This window comes from Acomys russatus, chromosome 5 (assembly GCF_903995435.1).
Source record: "Acomys russatus chromosome 5, mAcoRus1.1, whole genome shotgun sequence".
NCBI lineage: Eukaryota > Metazoa > Chordata > Mammalia > Rodentia > Muridae > Acomys > Acomys russatus.
In genome coordinates, this window is record NC_067141.1 from 61,928,285 (window position 1) to 61,944,157 (window position 15,873).

The following is a 15,873-nucleotide window of genomic DNA, read 5'->3' on the forward strand; positions in this document are numbered from 1 at the left end:
AGGGTCTGGAGTAGAACACAATCCTTGTCATAGATGTAAACATGTTTTGTTTTGACCTCAGGTGTGGGATGTGAAACAGACTTGTGTGAAGGTGTACAGTGTTTGTCCGATTGAAGCCGACTTGTGAGAGAACACATGGTGCTTGTCCACTACAGGAGGAACAGCCTCTTGTGGGGTCTTTGCCAACTGATAAACATCCTAGTACATATACCTGAGGCCAAACCAGGAGGCTGAGCCCTTTGGTCTTGGCATCATTTCCTATAATTTGGCTGTTCATCGCTCTGCTTCAAGATGCTCCTAGAGAGAAACGCTCCAGGGAACGCTGCGAGGTTCTGGGTTTGGCTGCTGCTCCTGATTCTAGCAGCTGCAGTTACAGTCACCATTGCTGAATTGCTAGTTTGCTGTTAAATGGATCTACTGAAATCCTGACTATGAAGAGTGGAATTGCTCTAAGGAACTGAGTCTAAAAAGGTCTCCTTCTTCTGTTTCCATCAATCTCTTTTCTCTCTTATCTAGGGTATGTGGGTTGGAAGAGAGATATAGGCATTAAAGAATCGCAAGTAAATTAGGTTTGAAAAAGTTCAAAGTCTACTATTCTATTATTCTCCTAAATGGACACAGAGTTAAAATGACTCCCCTAATGATTTATTTTTATGCTCATAGATCTGAACATGTCTCAACCTTCATCAGAGAAGCTTCTTCTTGCAGACTGCAATTAACACAGAGATGCTCAGCTAGTCAAACTGCAGAAATTAATGGACTGTCAGGTGCTCAACTCTCAAAGTTCCACATATATCAAACCCTTTCATATAGGGCTCAGAGATTTGAGAAAGGCAAGGTAGGAAGATTGTAAGAACCAGAGATGGTATATAATATTAAGTGGGTATTTTACAAAAACTGGGCACTTGCCCAGTTGACCTCACAGTGATGGTGACAGCATACACAACATTTTCATAGGTTTAAGCCAGAAAAATTACAGTGCACAGAATTGTGAAGAACATGTAGAAGGAAATTTAAATGACCCAAGAATCAAAATGAAGTAATAACAATGATTTTAAAGGGTAAAAATTGTCACATTAACAAGGGGCTACAATATCAATTCTTGGGGAATAAGTAAGATAGATAAAGAAGATTTAATTTTTTTCTGATGTGACTCTGAAATTCTGAATTTAAAGCAAAAACTTTAATAAAGAGTGGCTTTAATGCAAAAGGACACAGACATGCCAACCACAGCTAATGGGTACTGGAGGGTACCAAATCAGATGTTGTAGGACATGCCTTGCCACAAGGTGGCACTCACAGCTCCTCTTTCCTTGAATATATGTCAAATATTGAGCAAGGTTTTACTGGATTAAAACAAAGAAATTATCTTAATTTCCATAACTATCACACAGTATTGCTTTTCTCTTAGGGCATGAACTATAATGGTGCTGAAATTTACTGGGGATCAGGGTGGGCATGAAGATCTGGAAAAAGAAGTAAATGTGATGCTTCCGCAGATTCTCAAGATAATGTATAAACAAAAAGGATTTGACCATCAGTTAGTGGCCGAGGAACTCCAAAACATGAGGTTGGGGGGAAGCTAGATTGCCTGCTTTTGAGGACTGAGCATATGCTGGAAAGGTCAAAGTGGTGATTATAGATTGCTCATACACTTGTTAGAAAAGAAAGAGGGAAATGGGCGGGTTTGCCCTATAAACAGCCATTCCTAAACGAAGCTTTCTTTAACTGAATGTTTCAAAGATTTATTAAATGATAACTGCTTCACAGAAAATTACCTCTATAAAACAAAAGCAACTATGATGGCTCACCAGCCAAGACCTCTGGCAGCTCTCAAAGACAACCCCAGTTTGGTTCCCAGCACCCATATGGTGGCTTACAACTATATATTATATCCCAGTTTCAAAGGATCCAGCACCTTCTTCTAGCCTCCACTGGTACCAGGAATGCATGTAGTGCACATATATACATGCAGGAAAAACACTCATACATATAAAATAAAAATAAATCTTTAAGTAACAAATACAGCTGCATTCCAGATATATTTCTACTTAACTAAAGACCTTTTAATTTCTCAATATTAGAGAACTTAATTATTTTCACATAATGTCATATCTATGTTGCATGCAATAATATCCACTGATATTTGTTTAACATGACAGAAATGTACATAGGTGAAAGTTTTCTGATGTCTACTTTCAAAATCCTTTTACTAAATTCTTTTTACTTGTTTTCCAGTTCAAGCTTTCCACTTAAATCAGCTGAACTTTCCTTTTATTTAATTGTCTCCATTCTATCTATCTATCTATCTATCTATCTATCTATCTATCTATCTATGTATCTATCTGCTGCATACCACAGTGTGCATATTGAGGTTAGAAGAAAACTTGTGGAAGTCAGTTTTCTTCTAGAATGTGGCATTGGGGATCAATACCAGGGTACCAGGCTAGGCAGTAATCCCTTTTACTTGATGAACCATCTTACTGGCTCTTTCCTTTTTATTTTTCTTGGATGCCAATGGTTCTGCAAGTCAATCTGTTTTGAATATTTTCATGCTATTTCAAATACAGAATAGTTAAAGTTTAAAAAAGAAAAATCTGTGCCCATTTTTTTCCTGGGGGAGATTAGGTGTTTCTGGAAAAATATAGCCTCACTACACAATTCAAAATAGTTTCCTTTTTAGCCAATAAATGTAGTTTTTGTCTCTTTAAATTATCAAGGTAAAAATAATATTACCATCTGTAAATACAATCTTTTTTATGCCTTTTTGATATAAACAAGAGGGAAATGAAGACAATTTTAGCTTTGTTCCTCCTATAGATCCCCCAACCCCAATGTATACAAAAGAGGGTGAAGAGCTTCTATAGACACTTCACCAGTAACTCCATATAAACCAAACAAAAGAGAACTTCAAGCTTGTTTTGTGGCTAGGCCTCCATGGGGAACAGCTTTCTTACTGAATTGGAAAGAATAAAGGATATGTTTGAACTCACAAATGCCTGAAAACATCATGTCTGCAAAGTGTGGTTGGCATTTTTATGCATTTAAAAGAGTCTAATGAAGCCCAGCTCCATACAAATTCTTACAAAAATTGAAAAATGGAAAAGGGTTCCTGCCACCCAGGGGTCAGAGTGGTGGTTATTGCTTCAACCAATTGTACAAAGGAGACCTGTCATTTACAGATAGCTCCAAAGTCTTGCATAGCAAGAACACCATGAAGACTGGCCCTTACCCAAAGAATTTACTCTTAGAGACATTTAATATGGAGTAAATACAGCCTCAAAGAGAACAGCTTTAAAAGAGAGCTTTGAAAGGTCGGAAGAAGATGAAATGAGGAATGTTGTTACTTAGTGCCTTTATTAAACAAATGCTTGCCTTAGCTCTTCTCCAGCACGTCTCAAAATGTGGTAAAGTAATAATGACATGCCTACTTCACAGACAAAAAATAAGTTGGAATGTAAAATTTTCATTAGGATGAGCCCTCAGGCCATGGGTTCTTTCAAAGTATGTGAATCCCCATTTGTACCAGCATGAAGATTCCTCCTCTCTCATGGACATATCTACTGCTCTAGGAATGGTCCAGGATCATTTGGATTTCAGATGTTCTTCTTTAATTGTCAAGCAGTTAAGCTTGGAAACTTTCTCTCCAACCTTCATGTTTCAGCTCTTTGTTCAAAATAGGAAGAATCAGGTCACTGTTTCCATTATACAGACAACACTTCAGATAGTAGCTCTCTTTGTATCTTAGCCACTCTCTATCATAACATCAACAGTGTGACAGAAAAATAAACTCTTAAAAAGTTGTGATATCATTTTCTTCAAATAATTTATTTTCTGTTGCTACTGATTACTGGTCTTTCTATATGCAAATGAATTCATCTATTTAAAATTTTTGACTGTAACTGAGAACCTTCTATGTGCCAAGTATTCTTACAGACAGTGAGGTTATAGTTCACTCTTTTGTGAATCTATATTCCATGTATGTAGGATGGGAAGACTGGGGAGTAAAGAGACACTGGGCAATAAATAAGCAAGATTAAATCAGATAATGATAAATCCCATGAAGACTAGAAAACAGGTCAGGGCAACTGAGAACTCCTTTTGTTTTGTTAGCCGAATTGCTGTCCTGGGGTGAGGTGTTGAAGTGTCACATTTGAGTCAGGCCCAATGATGACAAAAAGTCAGCCAAGAACAGATCTGGGAAGAAAATGCTGTAAGAGAAAAACAGCAAGTATACTAGCTTTGAGGCAAGACAAGCTTGGAAAGGTTAAGAAACAAAAAGTAGGCCAGCATTGTCAAATCCTAATAAAAGGTAAAGGGAAGAAAGACATGAGTTCTCAGAGTCCCAGACACAGGACAAGGCTGCAAGATGACAAAGAGGGCACAGAGAGTAGACCTCAGGCTCAGAGGGTAGACCTCAGGCACAGAGGGTAGACCTCAGGCACAGCAGGTAGACCCCAGGCACAGAGGGTAGACCTCAGGCACAGAGGGTAGACCTCAGGCACAGAGGGTAGACTTCAGGCACAGAGAGTAGACCTCAGGCACAGTGGGTAGACCTCAGGCACAGCAGGTAGACCTCAGGCACAGAGAGTAGACCTCAGGCACAGTGGGTAGACCTCAGGCACAGAGGGTAGACCTCAGGCACAGAGAGTAGACCTCAGGCACAGTGGGTAGACCTCAGGCACAGCAGGTAGACCTCAGTGACTGCGATGTTTTTGAGGCTGATAGCCCTTTTAAACTCCTAATCATTTTTAATGGACTTTTCTTTCTTTTCTCTTTATTATTTTATTAGAGTTTCATACATTGTATAATTACTAAAATTAAGAAATTTCACTAATAAAACTATAGAACAGGCATTGAAATTAGATTATTTCTTTTTTTAAATTTTTAATATTTTATTAATTTTTACATATACATTTATATTATTAGACATATATACAATAAACTACCGATAGCAAGAAGAACCACAAAACCATCAGGAATTATATATATATATATATTACATTCATTGTGTTTTAGCTATTTGTATTTGACAGCCTTGAAGAAAACATCTTTCCTATGTTGGTGAGTCTAAAATTCTGAATGTCAATCAATATCTATAATATCTCATCATTATCAACTTAAAACATCTATATAGACCTAAAAACATCTTAATTCCTAAACAACTAAGCTTAATTATAAAACTAAACTTCAACTTGAGAAGGAATATAATTAATTACCTGAGTATACAAGAATTACAGGTTAGCAGCTTCCCAAATAAGAAGATGACAGAGATAGTTTGCTGTCAGAACAATCATCCCAAATTCTCTATAATGTTGGAGCATCATCTTCAGCCTTCTGGCCCAATATATCTGACAGGCATATTTATAAGGCAGAAACTATTGAGGACTTGCTTACCCTATCTTGGCAGAGTATGGCTGTTGACTCTACCTGCATCCAAGCCTACCCATTTTTAGGCAGAATTCTATTTGTTGTAGAAATGAGGACATTTTGCCCAGTGGCTAGTTCGCCACATTTGAAGCCATCTCCATAAGGAGGTTCTTTGATGCTCATTATTTTCTTTGAGGTAGGCTGGGTGTTGCCAGGAGTTAGCCTGTCTCATTGTAAATGCATCTTTGAAATAATAAAAAATCTTTAAATGCCATATTCTGTAGGTCTCTGAAGTTTTTGAAGACCTTATCTAACTATTTTACCTTATTTTTCTATAGAATCATATCTATCTGTTATACCTAGGATGTATATTCTTGTGATAATAATAGACTAGTAATTGATATGACTATGATTTGGTCAACTAAGAAATAACTTGTATATTGTACTTATCCTAAACAGCCTGCAATAGCACTTTTAAAGTGTTGAAAGTAAATCTTGTATTATAATTGAGTTGGATGGGTACAATACCACATATTAGAGTATAAATATATAGTGTGTAAAGAATAATCTTAAATTTGAATTCTATATTAATGTATCTAAAATTAAACTTATTTTGCATCTATATACAAAATTCTGTATCAGTGAATTAAAAATAACCTTGTCAATAACAAGGCATTAGGTTGTGGAGTAGGTTAATTAATCTCCTTTTTTACTATTATCTCTTTACGTTTCTACATTACCACTTCTTTCTTTTCAACCCCTATCTCCAAACCTAAGAATGAAAGATAAAGGAAAGGAGAGACATCCCTGAGTCCAACCTTGTTTTCTCCCTAAATAAGATCAATAATAACTTATAACCAACTCCCAATGAAAACCACAATTTCTAGTTTGCATTCCCACCAGCAATGAAGGAGTGTTCCTCTCTCCCCACATCCTCACCAGCATGTGGTGTCACTTGAATTTTTGATCTTAGCCATTCTGATGGGTGTAAGATGGAATCTCAGAGTTGTTTTGATTTGCATTTGCCTGATGACTAAGGAGGTTGAGCATTTCTTTAAGTGTTTCTCAGCCATTTGATACTCCTCTGTTGAGAATTCTCTGTTTAGTTCTGAGCCCCATTTCTCAATTGGGTTCTTTGGTTTGGTGGTGTTTAATTTCTTGAGTTCTTTATATATTTTGGATATTAGACCTTTGTCAAATGTAGGGTTGGTGAAGATCTTTTCCCAGTCTGTAGGCTGTTGCTTTGTTCTCTTGACAGTGTCTCCTGTCTTACAGAAGCTTCTCAGCCTCATGAGGTCCCATTTATTAATGGTTGACATTAAGGCCTGGGCCATTGGTGTTCTGTTCAGGAAGTTGTCTCCTGTGCCAATGTGTTCCAGGCACTTCCCCACTTTTTCCTCTAAGTGACTTAGTGTCTCTGGTTTTATGTTGAGGTCTTTAATCCACTTGGACTTGAGTTTAGTGCAAGGTGACAAATATGGGTCCAGTTGCATTTTTTTACACATAGACTTCCAGTTAGACCAGCACCATTGTTGAAGATGCTATCCTTTTTCTATTGAATGGATTTGGCTTCTTTGTCAAAAATTAGGTGACCATATGTGTGTGGATTCATATCTGGGTCTTTGATTCGATTCCACTGATCAACCAGCCTGTTGCTGTGCCAGTACCATGCTGTTTTAATTACTATTGCTTTATAGTACAGTTTGAGATCAGGTATGGAGATTCCTCCGGAGCACCTTTTATTGTACAAAATTGTTTTAGCTATTCTGGATTTTTTTTTTTCGATATGAAGTTCAGAATTGAACTTTCAATGTCTTTAAAAAATTGTGTAGTTATTTTGATAGGGAGTGCATTGAATCTGTAGATTACTTTTGGTAGGATGGCCAAGTGTCCCTCAGTAGAAGAATGGATAAAGAAACTGTGGTACATATACACTATGGAATACTACTCAGCTATTAAAAACAAGGAATTCCTGAAATTTGTGGATAAATGGATTGAGCTAGAAATGATCATAATGAGTGAGTTAACCCAGAAGCAGAAAGAATCAAATGGTATATACTCACTTATATCTGCATACTAGCCCAAGGGGCATGTCCCACAAAAGCCTTCATTCACTTACCAGGAAACTGGGACAGAGGGAAAGGCATCCTATTGGGACTCTAAATGAGAGACGCATGGGAGAATAGCAAAATAAAAGGATACAGAGGGTCCTAGAAATCTACAAGTAGAACAATATGATAGGCAGATTTGGGCCCAGGGGTCCCGCTCAAACTAAGGTACCAGCCAAGGACAATACAGGAGGTAAACTTTAAACCCCTTCCCAGATCTAGCCAATGGTCAGAATATTCTCCAAAGTTGAGTGGAGAGTGTGATATGACTTTCTCACGTACTCTGGTGCCTCACATTTGACCATGTCCCCTGGAGGGGGAGACCTGGTGGCACTCAGAGGAAGGACAGCAGGTTGCCAAGAAGAGACTTGATACCCTATGAGCATATACAGGGGGAGGTAATCCCCCTCAGGAACAGTCATAGGGGAGGGGAATAATGGGAAAAGGGGGGGGGGATGGAAGAATGGGAGGATACAAGGGATGGGATAAACATTGAGATGTAACAAGAATAAATTAATAATTAAAAAAAAGGATAAATACAGGCAAACAAGGAACTCTTGCACTCTGCCCATGGGACTATAAACTTTGAAAATAAGACAACACATTTCTAGAAGGAAAAAAAAGCTAGAAATTTACCTGCAATGGAGACATTTACACATCCTTGTTCATACTTCTCTATGTGTAACAGCTAGGGAATGGAATCAACCAAGATATCTATCAACATATAAATGATAAGAACATGCAACATGTATACAAATGGAGTATTACTCATCTATAAAGATAAGTGAAATTTATATGCAAATGTATAGAACTGGAAAAAAATATGCTATATGGGATAACCCAGGCCCAGAAGGGCAAATTATATACATGGATCCTAGCCTTGAAAAAAAAAGAAAAGAAAAGAAAACCACAATTTCTTTATCCATTCTTCAGTTGAGGGACATCTGGGTTGTTTCCAGATTCTGTTGAGCAAATGTCTTTGTTGTATGGTAGAGAGTCTTTTGGGTATATGCCCAGGAGTGGTATAGCTGGGTCTTTCAGTAGCACTATTCCCAATTTTCTGAGAAAGTGCCAGATTGATTTCCAAAGCAGTTGTACAAGTTTGCACCCCCACCAGCAATGGAGGAGTGTTCTCCTTTCTCCAGATTTTTACCAGCATGTGCTGACACTTTAGTTTTTTGTTATTTTTTATCTTAGCCATTCTGGTAGTATAAGATGGAATCTCAGAGTCATTTTGATTTGCAATTCCCTGATGACTAAGGACACTTTGAGCATTTCTGTGTTTCTCAGCCATTCAATATTCCTTTGTTGAGAATTCTCTGTTGAGCTTTGTACTCCCTTTTTTTGTTGGATAATTCTGTTTGGTGGTGTTTAATTTCTTGTGTTCTTTATATATTTTGGATATTAGTCCTTTGGAAGATGTAGGGTTGGTCAAGATCTTTTCCCAGTCTGTAGGCTGTCACTTTGTTCTGTGGACAGTATCCTTTGCCTTACAGAAGCCTTTAAGTTTCATGAGGTCCCATTTATTAATTGTCGATCTTAGAGCCTGAACTATTGGTGTTCTGTTCAGGAAGTTGTCTCCTGTGCCAATGAGTTCAAAGCTCTTCCCCACTTCTAACAAATTTAGTGTGTCTGGTTTAATGTTGAGGTCTTTAATCCACTTGGATGTTAGTTTTATGCAGCGTGATAAATATGGATCTATTTGCATTTTTCTGTACGTAGCCATCCAGTTAGACCAGCACCATTTGCTGAAGATGCTATCTTTTTTTCCATTGTATGGATTTGGCTTCTTTGTCAAAAGTCAAGTGTCCCTATGTGTGTGGGTTTATTTCTGGGTTTTCAATTCTATTCTATTGATCAACAAGCCTATTGCTGTGCCAGTACTATGCCGTTTTTATTACTGTTGCTCTAGAGTAAAACATGAGATCTGGGATCGAAATTCTTTCAGAAGACCTTTTTTGTACAGGATTGTTCTAACTATTTTTGGTTTTTTTTGTTTTTCCATATGAAGTTGAGAATTCATCTTTCAAGGTCTGTAAAGAATTGTGTAGGTATATTGATGGGATTGCATTGAACCTGTAGATTGTTTTTGGTAAGATCACCATTTTTACTATGCTGATCCTTCCAATCCACGAGCATGGAAGATCTTCCAATCTTCTAATATCTTCTTCAATCTCTTTCTTCAAAGACTTGAAGTTTTTTTTAAATATAAGTCTTTTATTTGCTTGGTTAGAGTTACACCAAGATACTGTGTATTATTTATGGCTATTTTGAAGGGTGCTGTTTCCCTACTTTCTTTCTGAGCCTGTTTGTCATTTGTATCCAGGAGGGCTACTGATTTTTAAAAATTAATCTTGTATCCAGCCAGTGCCCTAAAGATGTTTATCAGCTGTAAGAGTTCTCTGGTGGAATTTTGGGGGCCACTTATGTATGCTATCATATCACCTGTGAATAGAGATAATTTGACTTCCTCCTTTCCAGTGTGGATCCCCTTGATCTCCTTTTGTTGTCTTGTCGCTCTAGCTAGAACTTCAAGTACTATTTTGAAGAGAAATGGAGAGAGTGGGCAGCCTGTCTAGTCTCTAATTTTAATAGAATTTCTTTGAGTTTCTCTCCATTTAATTTGGTGTTGGCTATCAGCTTGCTGTATATAGCCTTTAACTATGCTTAGGTATGTACCTTAATAGAGAAAAAAAAGATTAGAAACTAAGAAGTCAGAATTAGGAAATGGCTTAATGGATCAAGTGTTTACACTACATAGTGAAAAACAGTTCAGATCTCACCACCCTAGAAAAACAGGTGAAGAGTCAAAACTTTTATCAAGTTCATTTCTCTCAGCTAAAAAATGAGGAGAACAAAGTTCATGAATGTTAACTTAATAACAATACCACTCATAAACAATTCAGGCTAATAGCCTCAGGACCCTGGTAGAGACATTATGTCACTAGCAAACTAACACTACCTAGGGACTTTGAGGTCAGAGCATTAGACTTAGAGTCAAAAGCATGTATTTGAATCTTAGTTCCTTTCTTCGCTAGGACATGGGCAAGGCACTGATGCTCTCTATAAAAGGGAAATAATAAAACCCATACTAGAGCAATGTTATACTTAGGTCTACAGTATAAAAATACTTTAAACAAGACATTAAAGATTGAAACTATTTAGAACATATAAGGCTGGAAAGATGGATCAGAAGGTAAAAGTGCTTGTCCTACAAGCCTGAAGACCTAGCTTGGGCCCCAGGGCCCAGTTAAAAACTGGGAGGCAGAGACAGGGCCATCACCTTAAAGTTGCAGGCCACCTACTCTGGAATACACAGATGGTAGGAATAGTAAGAGATGCTGCCGCAAAAACAAGGTGGAAATAGAGAATTCACTTCTGGAAGTTATCCTTCCAAACCCATTCTATGGCAACATGGGTCCCCCATAAACATGCACAATTTAAAGATTAGAATCTATCATTATGATGATGGTCTTATATTCACTACTTGGAAAAAGATAATGGTGTTTTCAAGTAACTATCCCGTTAGTGGATATTTTATAATAGATATGTCCACAATATTTATGCTTCTGAAAATATTTTGTATATATTTAAAGTTCTTTAAAAACTACTAATTTTTAGATATAACTGTAGAACATTATATACATAAAACTAAATAGAGCATAATGAATTTCTATAAACAAAACAGCCTCAATATTTTAAAATTCTGTCATTACTGTTTTGTACAATTGGTAAAATACAAATACATTTACCATCTTAATAATTGTAAGTGAAAAGATTAGTGGCATTAAGTATCTTTCACATTGTGTATCTTCTGCTCTCAAACCATCTACACTTCTACTGCTCTGCAGTTACGATTCTGAGGCTCTTACACAATTTTTAAAAGAAATTTACTTTTGTGTTCTAGTCAATTCCTAGCTCATTTCCCCCTCCAATTCTTCCTTTTCCCCAGCTCCTATGCCCTAAAGCTCCCGAATTGGAGGCCACAGTTTTGCTCTATGCTTCCATTTTCTATTCATAAAAGTGAGTTTTATAGCACAACTCTGTTACGAATGCTCTATAATGTAATATAGTAGTACCTTGCTAAATTTTATTTTTCTTGTCTCGCTATTTTGGTATGGTGCCAAGAAACTGTGCTCATAGCAAAACCAGATTCCATCTCCCCAGTGTAATGGCATGCAAATTTATTTGAAATATTTTCTTGACATTATTTTATCGTGTCTCATATAAGCAGGACATCAATTAAGTTTCCAATATTATCTGTCTCTTTGAGGAAGATCAACGAAGAGTCCTTACCTTGTGGGACAGTTTGATTGTATAATAACATAAGCTCCAGTAGTCCAAATGAGTTCCCCAGTTTACTGTGGTTGCTTTCTCATGTAAGCAAATAAAATCATGTTTGGCTTCCTTTCCCCGGGCAAAGTCACTAAGGAAGACTGAGGAAAGCTCTGGATCCCTCTTTGCTCTTGCTTTCACAAGGGTCTCATCTTTGGCAGGTCCTGCTGAGTCTCACTTAACCGTTCTATGTACCAATCACAGGAACTTTCTAAAGCATGCTCCTCTTCCTTGAGTTTTTCAGTCTCTAATGGTTAATTCATATAGATGGTTTTGGTCTACATCTCTAAGTTGGGTACTCTAAAATCGGTGCCACCAGCCAATAATTCTGAAGCTGACCACTTCTCCACCCTTGAACTGAGAATATTCAAGACTGAATTTATCAAGGCCTCAAACCAATATTTCCCTCTTAGACCCTCAGTTTCTCTAGGTGCTGCTGATGGACATCCATCTTAAACTACAGCCTCATTTTCCATTCTAAAGCCTCTCATCTCTCCAACAAGTAATCTCTAAGAAGAGTGATACTTTCTTAAGACATAGCACTTATACTTGGAACTGTTTCCTCCAACTTAAATAACCAGGACATTATAACTCCAGTTAATGCAATAGCTCACATAGTCAGTGAAATGCCCTTTTGTAGCATGGAACTAAAACTCCTAAATTCTGGGCTCTTCTAGGAAATGAGAGTAGTATGTCAGATGCCTTCCAAAAATACTTAAAGGAGTTAAAAAAAGACATACATCTTTTTTTGTGGGTCAGAAAAAATAAAACAAAACAAAGTTATCTTTATTGGTAAAGCATGTTATTTTATAGCTGGGTCAGAATAATGCAAACATCTGATAATCTTTAGAAAAATCACACCAGCAAAATATGAGTGCAATCTGGGTTCTCTCAAATTCAGCTCACATTTCACTAATTTTTTTACAATCTCCATATAAAAACTTACATTCTCATCATTATATTGAGAGCATCCTTCAAAGGTACCATAAGGTTCCAGTCTTAACAGTCTCCTATTATAGTGCCATAGCTGCCCAGCTCTGAAGTTCTAGTTTACTAGCAGAATGTGTAAGCTACAGCTCATCTTAGCTGAGAACACTTATCTTTAATGATTGGCTTCCATTAAAACCAAGACCTCAGCTGTACAAAACACCCACATTCCAGATTTTAGCTTTTTGCTTAGTTTTTCTAGTGCATTCTAGTATAGGCCAGGCATCTACCTTCCCAGTTTCCTGCAGAGAATAGTGTAATTGATAGTCACTTGTTTCAGGGTCATACTCTCATGCTCAGGTTTTGGCAATAAGTAGAATAAAGACACCTTTATAAATGTATTTACACTAGTTGCATTTGCTTAGAAAAATTGCAGCCTTAGCATCTGTTCATAAGAGGGTAGAAGGATGACACTAAAGAGGATATAAAATTGCTTTGGGTTCATAGCTATTTAAACTGAATGATTGATTTAATATCACACATTCTTTATGCCTTCTTGCAAACCTTTAAAATGTTTTCCATAGTGACTTCCTTATAGTAAAGACACTACTGTTATAATATAGCTGGCAGAAACAAGTATTGATACGCATGCCATCATAGAAATAAAACAGTAGTAAACTGGCAAGTGACAAAGGAAGATGATAAAAAATAAGTTGAGTATGGCTCTATTTGGGAGTGTAAAAACTTTCCTTCTGTGTATATGTACAGATTCATGAATGCATACACATATTTGTACATCCACTGATAGAAGTCTGCACAGAACCCTACCAAACTAGCACTTAATCCTGGCAGTTAGAAAGGCTAAAAGCAGTTGATCATGGTTTATTCCATATGTTAAAAATAATCTTAAAAATTAAAAAATAGTATTAACTATAATTTTTAGATTAACTTGGAAATATATTCTTAAAAGCATGATGCTAAGAAATACTAAAGATCTATGTCTGTAATTCAAAACATGCTATATTCAGAAGACAAAATCCATTTATCTGACCTATTCTCTCAAGCCATTGACTGTAATTTAATGCTTTTCTTACTATCCTTATCTGGGGCTGCCTTCTGTTACTTCCCAACAAGGTTTTATTTAGTTCTTTGATCTTTTCTGTTATAGGCAGAACAGATGGAAGAAAACCATAAAATATTTCTTTCCTTTTAGTTTAGCCCAAATTCATAATTTTCTGTGAAATCATGATCGAAGTTGATTTGTGTTTCTATAGCAACCAACATGTTCTAACTTTGTGCTTGGCCTAAGGACATTCTTATTACCCTCCCTACGATGAGCTCCTGCTTCCATACAGCCAATTATTACCACCTTCAAGTCCAGCTTTCCTGCCTGTTACTTCTGACCACTTGTGTGCTGCTCAATTATAATTCACTATTATAATACCTGGCCTGCTGTGCTGAACTGTCACTCACACGCCTCTTCTGTGTGACAGTAAGAAAGCTGCACACAGGGATGGATTCAGATTTTGTGGGTCTTGAAACTAATACAACCTAGGGAACTCTTGCTAAGAATATAAAATTACAAATACCAATTTATATATAAAAATGTACATTTATTTTAAATGAGAAGAGGCATCAGACTAATATAGGTTTAGAGATTATGATTATATACTTTCCATAATGTCTTTAGACAATTTACCAGAAATGTTTGCAGAGAAATGCATTTTGATTGCAACTTGGCTATTTCTTTCATCTCTCTCCTAGTACTATAGTCATAACAAGAGTCCATGTGAATGAGAGATCCTAAGTCTAAGCTTTATTACTTCACTATAAGTCTATTTGAGTATTGTACCTCTCTATTTCTGGCACTGAGCACATTGCCTCGTACATGTAAACTGTGTTACAGGAAGTCAGGAATGGCTGGGCTAATCTTTTTTTCTTTCTTTCCCCACAATCAGAGCTGTGCTTTAAAAGGCAATTGCATAATACATTCTTGGCTGTGGTGGTTAATTGACTGTCAACCTGACTGGCCTGAAGAAAGCTCAATAGAGCAGAAGTCTGCTGTGTCTATGATGGACTTTCCATAGAGGGTTAATTGAAGGGGAAAGACCTGCCCCTGAATGTGGGCAGCAATATCACAGGCTAGAGCCTAGAGGAAAAAGATGTGGGGTGGTGACAAAGCCCTTCACTACAGACACACCTCTCCGCTTCCCATCCACCAATGCGCTCCACCTTGATGTTAGGCCTCACCTCAGGATCCCAGCTATAAGACCAGCCATGACGCCATAGGTAAACAAAGCTTTCCTTCTTTAAGTTGTTTACACCACAGTGACAAAAGCTGCCTAATATGCTTGCTTTCCTCTAAATGCTTCTTGATCTCTTCTCCTCCATTTTCTATGCTTCCACCATGACCGCCTTCTCCTACTGCCTCTGTCTAGATCCTCTTTCCACTCCAACTCCACCCTTCAGTTTCAGTGCCTTGGTCTCAAGGGATATTTCTAGCTAAGTTATGACTTTCATCCATGTCATCTCATCCCTGTTTTCTTTTGTTTGTTTTTCCAAGATAGTGTTTCTTTGTGCAGCCTTGGTTGTTCTGGACTCGCTCTGTAGACCAGGCTGGCCTCGAACTCACAGAGATCCACCTGCCTCTGCTTCCCCAAGTGCTGGGATCACAGGCCTGCGCCACCACTGCACTGGGATCATCCCTATTTCTTTCACAATTTTTATCACAGAGCTCTTTTCAGAGTATCTGAATACATGTTTTGCTTTTGAAATGAAAATTTTATGAAATTAGAGATATACAGAGTACACAATAAATATTTTTTTAGTATAAAAGAAGAAATGAATGATGACAAATACTAAAACAAGGAACAGCTTGGTATGTATTGTAGAAAATGTGATATTAGTAACAAATATATCAACCAGTCAAAGAAACCAATAAATATACATAATCATAATTGATATGTATTGCTAATTAAATGCTAGGCTTTACAGTAAAATTATCATATACAATTATTTTATTTGAACCTCAAAATAACTCTAGCAGCAAATAAATGCAAGAACAAATTTAAACAAATTTGCTGATTTCTACAATAAAATAAAAAAAGCAAATAAACAACCCAATGAATTTTGG

The 15,873-nt window shown here is 37.0% G+C and overlaps 1 protein-coding gene across 8 annotated transcripts in view; it reads right to left on the bottom strand.

Moving 5' to 3' along the window:
• Hpse2 (heparanase 2 (inactive)) overlaps positions 1–15,873 on the bottom strand; it is a 686,746-nt gene that overhangs the window by 299,102 nt on the left and 371,771 nt on the right. The gene's annotated exons all lie outside the window — the stretch shown is intronic.